The 13,444-nt window shown below is 35.6% G+C and overlaps 1 protein-coding gene across 1 annotated transcript in view; it reads right to left on the bottom strand.

Moving 5' to 3' along the window:
- Nucleotides 1-13,050, bottom strand: part of dgkaa (diacylglycerol kinase, alpha a) — a 32,130-nt gene extending 19,080 nt beyond the window's left edge. The window contains exon 1 of the mRNA XM_084099293.1: nucleotides 12,802-13,050. The gene's annotated coding sequence lies outside the window, so the exon portion shown is untranslated. The remainder of the gene's footprint in view (nucleotides 1-12,801) is intronic.
- Between the last annotated feature and the right edge of the window lie 394 nt (nucleotides 13,051-13,444).

The following is a 13,444-nucleotide window of genomic DNA, read 5'->3' on the forward strand; positions in this document are numbered from 1 at the left end:
AGACTACAGTGAAAAACTGTTAATTGGTTAACAGAAAGTTTCCGTACTATATACGGTAAATAACTGTGATAGATCTAATGGTACATTTTATGTAATTTTACTGTAAAATACCGTTAAATTTACAGTTTTTGAAAGTGAAAAAGAACAACTCATTGTATAATTTACAGTGAAAAACCGTAAATTGACATTCCCACAATTCCCTGTGTGACACTTCACATTTGATGTATTTTTGTTGAATGTTTCTTCATAGTTTTCTTCGTTTTTTTCTAATCAGTTATGTACATTAGGGTTTTATGTTACATTTAATGTTGTTAAATTAATGTTTATTGCATTTTTAAAATTTCATGTGTGTTACCGTGATGGTGTTTAATGTTTGTGTGAATGACACTGTGCAGCTTCTATAGTATTAACTTTCTTGTGGAAGAGCTGCTTGTGATGAGCTTTGATTGATCATGTGACTCTCATCACTGCTGTGATTGGTGGTTATCAGTGTATTATGGTACAAAACAGATATTAATACTTCAATAGGATGGTAAATTCACATTATATCAGATAATAAAATACGGTTTATTACTGTACATTTTAAGTTAAGTCTGTAAAACCAATAACGGGTTGCTACCGTATTTTTGACGGTAAAGTTCTGGCAACCACAGCTGCCGGTTTTTTACCGTAAAAATCCCGGTTAAATTTTTTACAGTGTATTTATAGCGTATATAAATATAAAAAGCCCTGTACAGTCACATTATACAATAATTTTGTAAAAATTAAATACAAAAAAGTATATAATGCATTTTTAAAGGAAAAAGGAAAAACTTAAATTCATCATAAGTGACAGTAAATACATTTTTTACAAAAATATTTATATTTTAAATAAATGCTGTTTAAACAAAAAAATATTAAGCAGTACAACCACAACATTTTCAACATTGATAATAATAATAATAAATGTTACTTGAGCACCAAATCAGCATATTAGAATGATTTATGAAGGATCATGTGACACTGAAGACTGGAGTAATGATGCTGAAAATTCAGCTTTGCATCACAGGAGAGTTTTACATTTGAAAATATATTAAAATAGAAAACAATTCTTTTGAATTGTAATAATATTTCACAAAATTGCTGTTTCAAATAAATGCAGCCTGGGTGAGAATTCTTCTTTCAAAAACATTAACAAATCTTACAGACCCCAAACTTATATATTTATTTATTTTTAATTTAATTTATTTAATTTATATATTTGCAATATTATCTATACATTAATAATATGAACATTCTTCTGACAGGTTTTTTTAGACTATAATGTATGCCAGCCTGGCTATGTAAATAAGCATGCAACATAAAATCCCTCATTTACATAGTCACTGCGTCATGTTCAAGAAAACAAAACTATGTGAACAGAAAACATCAAACGCACACTGCTCGTGGTCTCGACAACCAAAAAAGTTGTGCTCCCAATTAAAAGATGAATCTTATGTTTTTGTGTATGACACCGGTGGAATGCTGACAGAATGTTCAATGTCAGCTTAAAATACTAAAAATGAAAGTGTGTACATGGCATTGATTCAAGGACCTAAATGAAACACACAATGTCTATCTTTTTGTGTGTGTATTGTACAGAAACACTATGTTTCTGGCTCTCATCTGTAATGGAAAATGGATCAGCACTCTCATTAAGGAAAAAGCCTGTCCAGAGAGATTAGCATGCTAGTGCCAGGCTAAAGTTTTTCTTCCTATGCACATTTATTAAGGTTTCTTCAAACTTTTTTACAGAAGCCAAACAGCGAGAATAAATGGGTGACCTAGTGTTACGTCTACAGATCTTTTTTTGGAACTAATCATAGTAGCCAAAGTAAAAGTTTCATAATAGTGATCCTGCACTTGACTGTGAACACAGAAAATAAGCCAACAAACAAACATATGCAAAGCTCTAGTCCGAACATCAGGAGGAGTTCCTTAACCTAACCTCTTATGAAAGTTTGTCAGCATGAAATAGGGTACAATCCACTTTAATGGCAATTTATATTCTGCCTAGAATGTGAGAGCTGAAAAACTCTGATACGACAGAAAAGGCTGTCGTATTGAATGAAGCCCATACACCCACTCCTCTCATGTGATGTGAGCTAACAAAGGGTCACACCGTTCTCAGTTAATTCCCTCAAAAGGTTAGTGTCGTTGCCAAGGAACTTTGTTTGTGTGGTCTATTCCGTGTATGTATGGGTGGGTGTGTGAGAGAGAGAAAGTTGGGAAAACAGAAGCAATGCTTTTTTCTTGTTTACAGCGGAAGCTAGCCGGTGCATGACAGACAAATTTTACATACACACTACAGTCTTATCAGTCATTTCTGAAAGATAAAGTCGAATGTACAGGTTTGGTATTGGCAGACTAGAACTGCTACGCTGCTGCTACAGAGCAAGTACTGAATGATCAGAACATAAAATTAATATGCTGCTGCTGCTAGAGAGAGGGAGACCCCTGTAGCACATCTAGGCAGGTGGTGCTGGGGAGACGGAGGGTTAATAAGAATTTGCATAGTGTGTAGAGATGCATTCGTTTGGATGTTTCGTGTTATAAAGGGAAATAGTAATGAATACGCAAAATCAATCAGCTGAGAACATCACATTGAACGAACAAATCAGAATGCGAGTTTCGTGGCTAAAATATTAATTTAAATCAAACATCCTGAGGTAAAAATCCTAAGCTGGTTTTATAAGTTATGCTTTCTCTCACAGATAATCTTCTGAAAAAGGTAAAACATTTAGTCATGTAATTTAATAAAATGTCCATAATACCTACTAAATCACATTTTTAATGGCAGATTTACATTCAAATGGAGAAATGTCAAGTCAAGGTAGTATTTTGTATTTTGACTCGAAGTCAGTTGAAGTTTTCCCTTTAAATTCTTATTCTAATTTAAAATCTGTGGGAAAATCTCATTCTCACTGTAATACAGTTAAAGTCCCCCTGTAGTCAATCATTTTATCCCTTAAAACTCATTTTTGGTCGGCATGTAGAGCTGTTGTGCTTCGGGCGACCCGAGTTCGAGTCCTGACTGGTGGACCTTTCCCGATCCCGTTCCCCCTCTCTCTCTCTCTCCCACCTCACTTCATGTCTAGCTACTGTCTATTCTAATAAAAAGGCAAAAAAATGCCAAAAATAAATCTTAAAATCACTAAAATTACATATTTAAACGTTTTGAGAATGTCTTTGGTTCAATGCAGTTTTAAGGAGAAAATACTCAGCAATGGTAATGACTTATGCATTTGTACATGGTTTGTCTTAAAGCATACTAAAAAACACCACATAGACATATAAACAACATTAAAAGCTTGATTTTCACCACAGGGGGACTTAAGAAAAATTTTCTAAGAAAAATAGATTTCAGATAGGAAAATAATTTTGTAAAATCAGCATGAATTAAATTCAGCTTTGTTATTATACTTGCAAATATAATTTAAGGTAAATAATATATAATTATGTTTCCATTAGTTAACGTCTTAACTAATATTAACTAACAATAAGCAATACGTTTGTTAAAGTATTTATTAATCTTTGTTAACCTTAGTTGATTAAAATACAACATTGTTAGTTCATGTTAGCTCAGGTTTTAATCATTTATTAGTAAATGTTGAAATTAACATACTAATATCATACTATATTATGAGTTTAGGGTGAAATATGACACATGAAAATTGTTTTTCATGATATTCAACCAAATGACAGTACGCGTAACACAAACAGGATGGTCATGTTTGATATTTTCTGATGGTCTTGTTTCACAACAGTTTTAACAGTCAGTTGACTGAAGCTGATGGCTGCAGGTCTTGGATTCTCTCTCTCTATTTCTCTCTCTCTCTCTCTCTCTCTGGCTTTCTCCATCTCTAATTGTTTGGGTTGAGCACAGAAGCGTGGTAATTTGATTCTGGCCTTTCTCATCACTTATTTGCATGCATAGCTCTGTTTTATGGAGGGAGACAAATCTCTGCTTCACCAAACACTTAGTCCATTAAAACACCGGGCTATTGGGATCCTTGTGGCTCGGTAAAGTACACTGTCTTTGAGACCACCAACAAAAACAAGAAATAAACCATGACATCACTCTTTTGAACCGTAAATTGTTTTCTTATATTCAGAAACAGTTGCCAGAATTTATACAATACAGATGCACATTCAATCATGCCAATGTGTCCATTTGCTGAGGTGGAAAAATTTGTTTTGTTTTTTTCATTATAGATGAGGGTTACCAATACCATTATTGATTAAATGGATCTCAAATACTTGATTTAATTTGTAATTTTTTTGCATAAGGTCTGCTAATCTATATAATCAGTCTTTGTCCCAGAGAACTAAAATAAATATAATATTTATATTAAAAAAACTCAAATCAATATGTCTGTTTATATCGTTATTGGGTAATTAGCAGCATAATACACTGGATAATGTACAGTCAGCTGCTCCTTATCACAAAATAAATATCTTTGAAGCTTTTTTTTTACTGTTTGCTCTACAACTCTAATATTATATGTCGTGGCAGCCCCCACAAGTGCATGACAGTCATGTGTCTCTTTAGATCTCGATCTCAATGCCATTCAAAACTATGCAGGTAAAAATGTCAGTAGCATTAAAGAAATGTCAACAGCATTAAAGGAAGTAGTGGGTGTTTGTAGTAGTTAGTTTCGTGTTGCAGAGAGATTCCCTTGTATTGTGCATTGTGGCAAGCTTATCTCTTCCTGTATTTGTAACAAGGTAGCTGACAATTGTTTTTAATTAAACATCAATATTTTAAGTTAAAATTAAATAAGGGAAATTAATGCTGTAAAAAAAAAAAAAAAAATCACCATTTTTTTCTAATCACATTTCAGATTTCCTTGCAGTGCACTTAAATAGTCCTGCATTGTGTGACACATTTTTAAGTGTTCAAATATTCTACGTACTAAAATATGAGCTCACAATAATTATAAGAATGTTGTTCAACAGCAATGCAAAACTCTGTTAACAAGTCAACACGTTTAAAGAGAAAACATGCAAAAATGTAAATGACTGTTGCATAAGGCCAAAAAGTTCAATTACAACAGTAAATCGCCCAACCCCTCTCACTATCTCGCCTATTAAGTTGCAATTCCAACCCACTTTACCAGAAAAGCTGGACTTAGAACACAATATAGACTAGACAGAAGGGCGGTGTGTGATTCTCACGTGCTGAGCATACACGCCTTTTCTAGTGATCTATTATTAGCTGTTCACGTTTTTTGCCTTAACAATGTCTTTTAAAACTATATTATGTTTTTTAAAGCTTTGTGCTGTTTGTACAAGCTGTCGCCTTTTGTCAAGTGAAGTTCATATATTCCCCTTCCTTTCATTGTTGCTCTTTCATAACTCAAATGATCTGAGATGATCTGAGTTGTCTTTATTCCCTTTCCTAAAAGTAAAATAAAGGAGACAATACAGTATAGTTTTAAAATGAATGCGATTTTAAAAATTATAAATATAAGACACTAGTAGATACTTAGATAATAAGGAGATTTCATTTGTATTTAGAGATAATTCACACTCAATCCAATATTCACACATAAATATTAAAATATTCAAAATATTCGAGAAACTGGGCTCTATTCTTTAGACATTCATATGAACCCACAACAACATATTCAAGTGAAAAGTTGGCAAACATTTAGGGCACATTTACATGACAATGAACTAAAAAAAATAAAAATAAATTGTGTTAAATTTAACTTAAAGTTTTTTTGTGTACAGCCGACAACTTTGTCAAAACGATCCCCATTCAAACGGATCAGCGAAAACGACTAAAAACGCTGTATTATTCATGCCAGGCCAGTAGTTGGCGATGTCACTTCACAAAGAAACTATATGCACCCACAGACTGAACACGTAATACGCATACACACAGCGTCACCGTTTTCACAAATTCGCATTTTTGTAGTTTACATGGAGACGATAACGGTCTTGTTTTCAAAAACTTGCACTTACACTGAAACCCGTTTCCAAAAGTTTGCGTTTTCAGGCCCACAAAACGCAGTTGTCGTGTAAATGAACTGGCAAAACACAAAAAGTTTTCTGTTTAAGTTGAAAACTTAGATTTTCAACAACCCCTTAGATTACAAAAATATTTGGCTTAAAATAAATATTAATATTGTTGTTGAAATTATTATTGTTATATTCATAATACATTTTTATCCTTGCAGTTTAATTATTTAGAAATGATTAAAATAGAAATAATATATAAAAATAGAAAATAGAACAAATAATAGAAATAATACAATAGAAATAGAAACATTGGTTCTGCATATTGGTAATCATCAGATAATTAAAAATAAGAATAATTGATTTCACTGTCGGTTGTGACAAAAATGATAATTGTCATTTTTTCTTTCCTATGGGTTACCCTACTGGTTCTAATGGGAAATGTTCGTTTTGCTGGTTATGAGCTGCACTTTATTAGATTAAGCCAAATCAAATCAAGTCATTTCAGCTTTTCCAAGGAAACACAATGTGCATCTGGTCAGAAGGATTGCCAAATGGAAAGAGTTTCCCCATCAGCTGTGCTGCCTCAGACTGTTGCCAGGGGTGACTGACAGGACTAGAATGAGGAAGGGAGGAGGGGAGAGACGGATGAGGGGGAGGAAACCCGGCCAGCATTCGCGGGTCTTCCCCTGCTGGTCTGCTCCACCTACGCGAGCTGCTCGGAGCACACAGCCTTCAAACAGACTGCTTTGCATTCCACACCAGCTGATGTAAGTGTGAATCGTTCACCTCAACAAAAGGGGATGATTACTGTCTATAAATGTGCACTATTTGGTGCTCTGCAACTTGTCCATGTCATACAGGACTGTGAAACTGGAAAAGTGGAAATGATCGACTCGAGATCATTTTTTGTTCAAACACTCTGAAACAGCTTGCAAAACGAATGACAGGCCAATTTCAAGATGTGCCATAAAACGCAGGCCACAAACTGTAAAGCAGCGCGAGTCACACCTCATCTGAGAATGTGCTTGTGTTTGTGAAGCTGTGCCTGCCTCCCTCAGCTTCTTTTTTTCTTGCATTTCAATGGAAAAAAAACATCACTGACTATTTAAGTTGTGGCAGGACGAGTTTTTGGTAAAAACAAAGGGGCCTCAGCGGTGCGCAGGAAACCCTCTCAAAGCAACACTGCCAAGCCGCAGGCACGTCTCAGCATGCACAGCAGCCGTGCACGCCGTCCTCCTCCAGAAAAGCCTGTGCAACACGCTTGTGGAGACGCATGTTAGAAACGTACTTACACCCACTCGGAGAGAACACTATCAGACATGCAGCAACTGTTGCGCTACTCTCTTTCCTACACAGAGCAATATCAAGAGTTGAAGTCACGAGTGAAGCGATTGAACGTTAGACTGTATTACCATGCACAAGAGAGGGAATGAGAAACCACAGACTCAAGTGTTCTCAAAAATAATAAGAGGACCTTTTTATCACTTATGCTGATAATTATTTCATTTGTACAGCCTAAACTACAATTGAACACTTCACAATGAAAACAACCACTAGAAAACAATTATCTCCAAAAGGTTTCAATGTACAATGGACATGGGCTCCAGACACGTTTTGGGAGAAAAATTGTGAATTGCCTGATAAAAATGTGATTACAATTTAAAATCTGATTTACTGAACTACGTTTGCTGTGCTTGTTTGTATCATATGCGTGTAATACAAATCATGTAATATATCAATATGACAATAAATAATAATAATAAATATTTAATAATATTGAAAAATATTAAAATATATATATATATATATATATACAGTGAGGAAAATAAGTATTTGAACACCCTGCTATTTTGCAAGTTCTCCCACTTGGAAATCATGGAGGGGTCTGAAATTGTCATCGTAGGTGCATGTCCACTGTGAGAGACATAATCTTAAAAAAAAAAATCCAGAAATCACAATATATGATTTTTTTACTATTTATTTGTATGATACAGCTGCAAATAAGTATTTGAACACCTGTCTATCAGCTAGAATTCTGACCCTAAAAGACCTGTTAGTCTGCCTTTAAAATGTCCACCTCCACTCCATTTATTATCCTAAATTAGATGCACCTGTTTGAGGTCGTTAGCTGCATAAAGACACCTGTCCACCCCATACAATCAGTAAGAATCCAACTACTAACATGGCCAAGACCAAAGAGCTGTCCAAAGACACTAGAGACAAAATTGTACACCTCCACAAGGCTGGAAAGGGCTACGGGGAAATTGCCAAGCAGCTTGGTGAAAAAAGATCCACTGTTGGAGCAATCATTAGAAAATGGACGAAGCTAAACATGACTGTCAATCTCCCTCGGACTGGGGCTCCATGCAAGATCTCACCTCGTGGGGTCTCAATGATCCTAAGAAAGGTGAGAAATCAGCCCAGAACTACACGGGAGGAGCTGGTCAATGACCTGAAAAGAGCTGGGACCACCGTTTCCAAGGTTACTGTTGGTAATACACTAAGACGTCATGGTTTGAAATCATGCATGGCACGGAAGGTTCCCCTGCTTAAACCAGCACATGTCAAGGCCCGTCTTAAGTTTGCCAATGACCATTTGGATGATCCAGAGGAGTCATGGGAGAAAGTCATGTGGTCAGATGAGACCAAAATAGAACTTTTTGGTCATAATTCCACTAAACGTGTTTGGAGGAAGAAGAATGATGAGTACCATCCCAAGAACACCATCCCTACTGTGAAGCATGGGGGTGGTAGCATCATGCTTTGGGGGTGTTTTTCTGCACATGGGACAGGGCGACTGCACTGTATTAAGGAGAGGATGACCGGGGCCATGTATTGCGAGATTTTGGGGAACAACCTCCTTCCCTCAGTTAGAGCATTGAAGATGGGTCGAGGCTGGGTCTTCCAACATGACAATGACCCGAAGCACACAGTCAGGATAACCAAGGAGTGGCTCTGTAAGAAGCATATCAAGGTTCTGGCGTGGCCTAGCCAGTCTCCAGACCTAAACCCAATAGAGAATCTTTGGAGGGAGCTAAAACTCCGTGTTTCTCAGCGACAGCCCAGAAACCTGACTGATCTAGAGAAGATCTGTGTGGAGGAGTGGGCCAAAATCCCTCCTGCAGTGTGTGCAAACCTGGTGAAAAACTACAGGAAACGTTTGACCTCTGTAATTGCAAACAAAGGCTACTGTACCAAATATTAACATTAATTTTCTCAGGTGTTCAAATACTTATTTGCAGCTGTATCATACAAATAAATAGTTAAAAAATCATACATTGTGATTTCTGGATTTTTTTTTTTTTTAGATTATGTCTCTCACAGTGGACATGCACCTACGATGACAATTTCAGACCCCTCCATGATTTCTAAGTGGGAGAACTTGCAAAATAGCAGGGTGTTCAAATACTTATTTTCCTCACTGTATATACACATCACTATTTCACTGTAAAAAAATAATAATATAATTTTAAAGTACAACTGTAAAATTCCAATGCAAATATTTATGGATGTCCCAATTGCTTCATTCTTAAACATTAAAAATGTGCCAACATTTTTATTGAGTATTATTGAGTTATTGGTCTTTTTATTTAAAGGAATAAAAAAAATTAAAGATTAAAAGGGATTTAAGGAAATAACGAAAAAGAAATAAGAACAGTAAAAAATCCAGGTCTATTGTAGTTATGAAGATCAATTTCAATTAAATTTATTTATTTATTTTAAATATACACACATTCTCTCTTATTCGTATGTGTAATATGTAAAAAATAAATAAATAAATAAAAACACGCAAAAAGTTTCTTGTCTCATCAAATTCAGTTATTACTTACATGAAGATATATAAGCGTATTTTCAATTCAAAACTGAGTAGTTTGCATCACTGGATATTACTGTCAGTCGCTGAACCTTTCTACCGTAAAACAGTCATCAAAAATTAAATGTTTAGCTCCTTGTATCTAACCATGCACTCTTTCACTGCTTAAACGAAGTGTTGCGTTGGAATTCTCACTCCTCTTCTGTGAACAGTAAGGCCTGCCTTCATTGATTTGATTGGCCATCTCAATCGAGCGCTATTAGACCACTGAGTGTGTATGTTGTATAAGTGAGATGTAATTTGGTTTCTACATTTTTTTATTTCCTCATAATTTTTTGTCTGCAGTCCTCTCTTGCACCACTCTGGCTTTCAACTATTCAAGCTAGAGAAGATGGTGGTGTTTTACTGACCACTGAATGGAAATATGGGAATACAAGCTCTTTGGTGCAGCAATTTCCAGGTTTTGTTCACCCACCTTTTAGAGATTAATACGTACTTACCATTCCCCAGGTGAAAGTGAGGAAATCTGTGGTGAAATGAATATTGACCCACATTCCATTTACAAAGCTAGACCTTCATCTGTCCCTGTTGCATAAATGCAGTTAGATTATGATTGGGGTTTAGGAAAGACAAGCTACTCCTGAATCCAGTTTTTCACTACTTGGCTCATGAGTTATAAAAGCAGGAGATTGCTGGGAAGACAGTAAACCAACCCTGTGATTTTCTAGCCAAGCCCAAAAGGCTATAGATTCCTCAGAGAATGAGTTACCATTATCAGGTAAACTAAGCCAAGAGCTCCAGAGAGAATGTGGGACTAAATTAGAACTTTTAATTTCTTTAGGGATATCCACAAATTTAGTAGTTTAGGGTTTCAAACGAGTCAGAGATACAAAACCGCAAACTAAAATATAATCATGTTCCACTGAGATGGATACGTTTTGGTCACGACAGCAGAAACAAGAGTGGAAAAACAAGAATGACTGACTTTGTAAGCAATTTGGCAAAAAGGTGTAAATGCAGGGGAGCGGAAAAAGACTTTCAAAACCCTTTCTCTTCAACTGTCGTGACTCATATAGCCCGGTCAGCTAAAATTGGATATGTGACAAAATTCTTCCAGTCTGTTAAAAAAACAATATGTCTGTCTAACTGGAAGAGTTGAAATCTCTTATGATGATGAAATAAGATGAACTTAATGACATCAGTGCACAGTTAAAGGAAACCTTTAAATAGAAGATGGTTGAAATTAACATTTAGATAAAATCTGTATAATTAAGGCAGCGTGAATACTGCAGACATTTAGATATTCATCAACCTAGTCAAGAGATAATGGTAAAATAAACAATTCAGGGGAAAACTCCAGGGAATGCAAAAGTTACTTAACCAGTTCAGATAAATGTGTCAAAAAACATCATGATAAGAAGCACAAAAAGTCATTGCTGAATAAAACATATTAAACCAAGGTATGGTGGTTTTGATGGTTTTAAATGGGTTTGGGGGACTTTTAGGTTGGTCAGATTATGAGACCACCAACGATCAATATGGTAGCCTATATTCTTTGAAGTAGGCTATGTTGTGTAACCATATATTTATATTTTTAAACCATAAAAAACCCCTTCGAAAAAACACAGTATCTAGGACTTTTCCTTCTTTTTAGTGTATTTTACGTTTCCAAGCACAGTAACACATACTTAACATAAAAGTATGACTCCACAGTCTATATTCAGTGAAAGAGAATAACAAAACATCTGACAAAACAATCAGATGAAGCCAACAACTTCGAAACGAAGAGTAAAACCACCAAAATGCGGTTAACTGGTAGGCCTACAATTGAATTGAAAATAGACTGATCTGTGCATGACATGAATGACAGAATCTAGTGAGCTGTTTATCTATTTAGATCACTAAAATACCTAAACAGAATTATTTTCAAGACGTTCGGATCAGTTAACATACATTTATACGTAAGGCATGCTAGAAAATACAATGACCTTTTTCTGCACTCCTGTTCACCGCAATAGGCTGCTACTATGAATTTACAGTCCGAAACACACAGCAGTGTAGTCCGATTCCCAACCAAATTACTCGGTTGATGAGTCGGTTCTTTTAAAGAATCATAAAGATACGGCGCAAGCAATGTAGAATGATTCTTGAACGAATGGAAATTATGAGCCGATTCTTTTTGTGAATCAAAAACACTTAAGAATCGATTACCGAATTCATCTGACTCATTTACTTAACCGCAAGTTTAATTCCGTCATCATAAACGACTCGAAAACAAAAATCTTTTATTGTCTTTTATGTTGTAACCTAATTAAGGCTGATGAGTTAGGATACTGACTGGTTGTTCATATGACAATTATCTGAGATACACGAGATGAGTTTATTTTATAAAAACAAGAATTGAAATATGATACCACATCGTTTAGTATTTGTATTTATTATAGAGCCAATTATTGGACTGCATTTGTGTGTCCTCAAAAAAAAAAAAAGTCTGTGTAAATACCTCTTTTATCATTTTAAAATTGTTTATTTTTGTACACGCACGCACACGCACATACACACAAAGACACACACACACATATATTATTGTTATGCTAATTCTTTGTTGAAACCTGAAATTAATTCATCACCTGCTAACCGTTGAGTGCAGTCGATTTTTAAAAAGATATGTATTCGTCAAAGTAGGCTACTAAAAGTATGGCATTCTTAAATGGAACCGTTAAGGAACCGAACAAGTTAAAACGAATCAAAAGAATCATTAAATTCCTTACAATTCCCATCAATATCAAGACAACATTCTGGGCATCGATACAATCGATCGAAGTCGCATATGAACACTCCGTATGGACAGTCAGAGGTTTTGAGTCGCTGCCGTTAGAAATAATGCATAAAACCTACATGCAGCACAGTATAACATCCCTGCTACTGTTTTAAAGGTCGTCAACTCCCTAAAACTCGCTCGTCTCACCATAACAATAACGTTAAATAAACGTTTGCGTTACCTTAATGTCTTGGGGTCTGCAGCACCCGGTTAGTGATTCTGTCTTGTTTTTAAAAAAGACGCCAAGAGCAAAATCACTCAGATGCACTCAAAAACTGCTTCAGAGCTAACAAAATTAGTACATAAGTGGCGAAGGAGGCAGAACTAGCCTCGTCTGTGAGAAAGCGTAGCTGAGAACTGACAGTAAAGTGAACACGCCTAACTGTGAGTGACACTCCCATAAAGTCACAGCACCGCCCGCACTGTGTCTGAGCTGAGCGATGCACTTTGCTCAGATATAGTGTGTGTGCGTGTGTGTGGAAGTCTGTGCTTCTCATCGAGAGCACTAACGATAGACAGACAGACAGACAGACAGACAGATAGATAGACAGACAGATAGATAGATAGATAGATAGATAGATAGATAGATAGATAGATAGATAGATAGATAGATAGATAGATAGATAGATAGATAGATAGATAGATAGACAGACAGACAGACAGATAGATAGATAGATAGATAGATAGATAGATAGATAGATAGATAGATAGATAGATAGATAGATAGATAGATAGTATAGGCCTATGCATGAGTAATTAAACAATCAACAGAAACTTGTTACATTTTTGGTTACACATCCACAATCAGCAGGGTGGTGTGACAT

This window comes from Abramis brama (genome assembly GCF_963993115.1).
Source record: "Abramis brama genome assembly, chromosome: 22".
NCBI classification, from domain to species: domain Eukaryota; kingdom Metazoa; phylum Chordata; class Actinopteri; order Cypriniformes; family Leuciscidae; genus Abramis; species Abramis brama.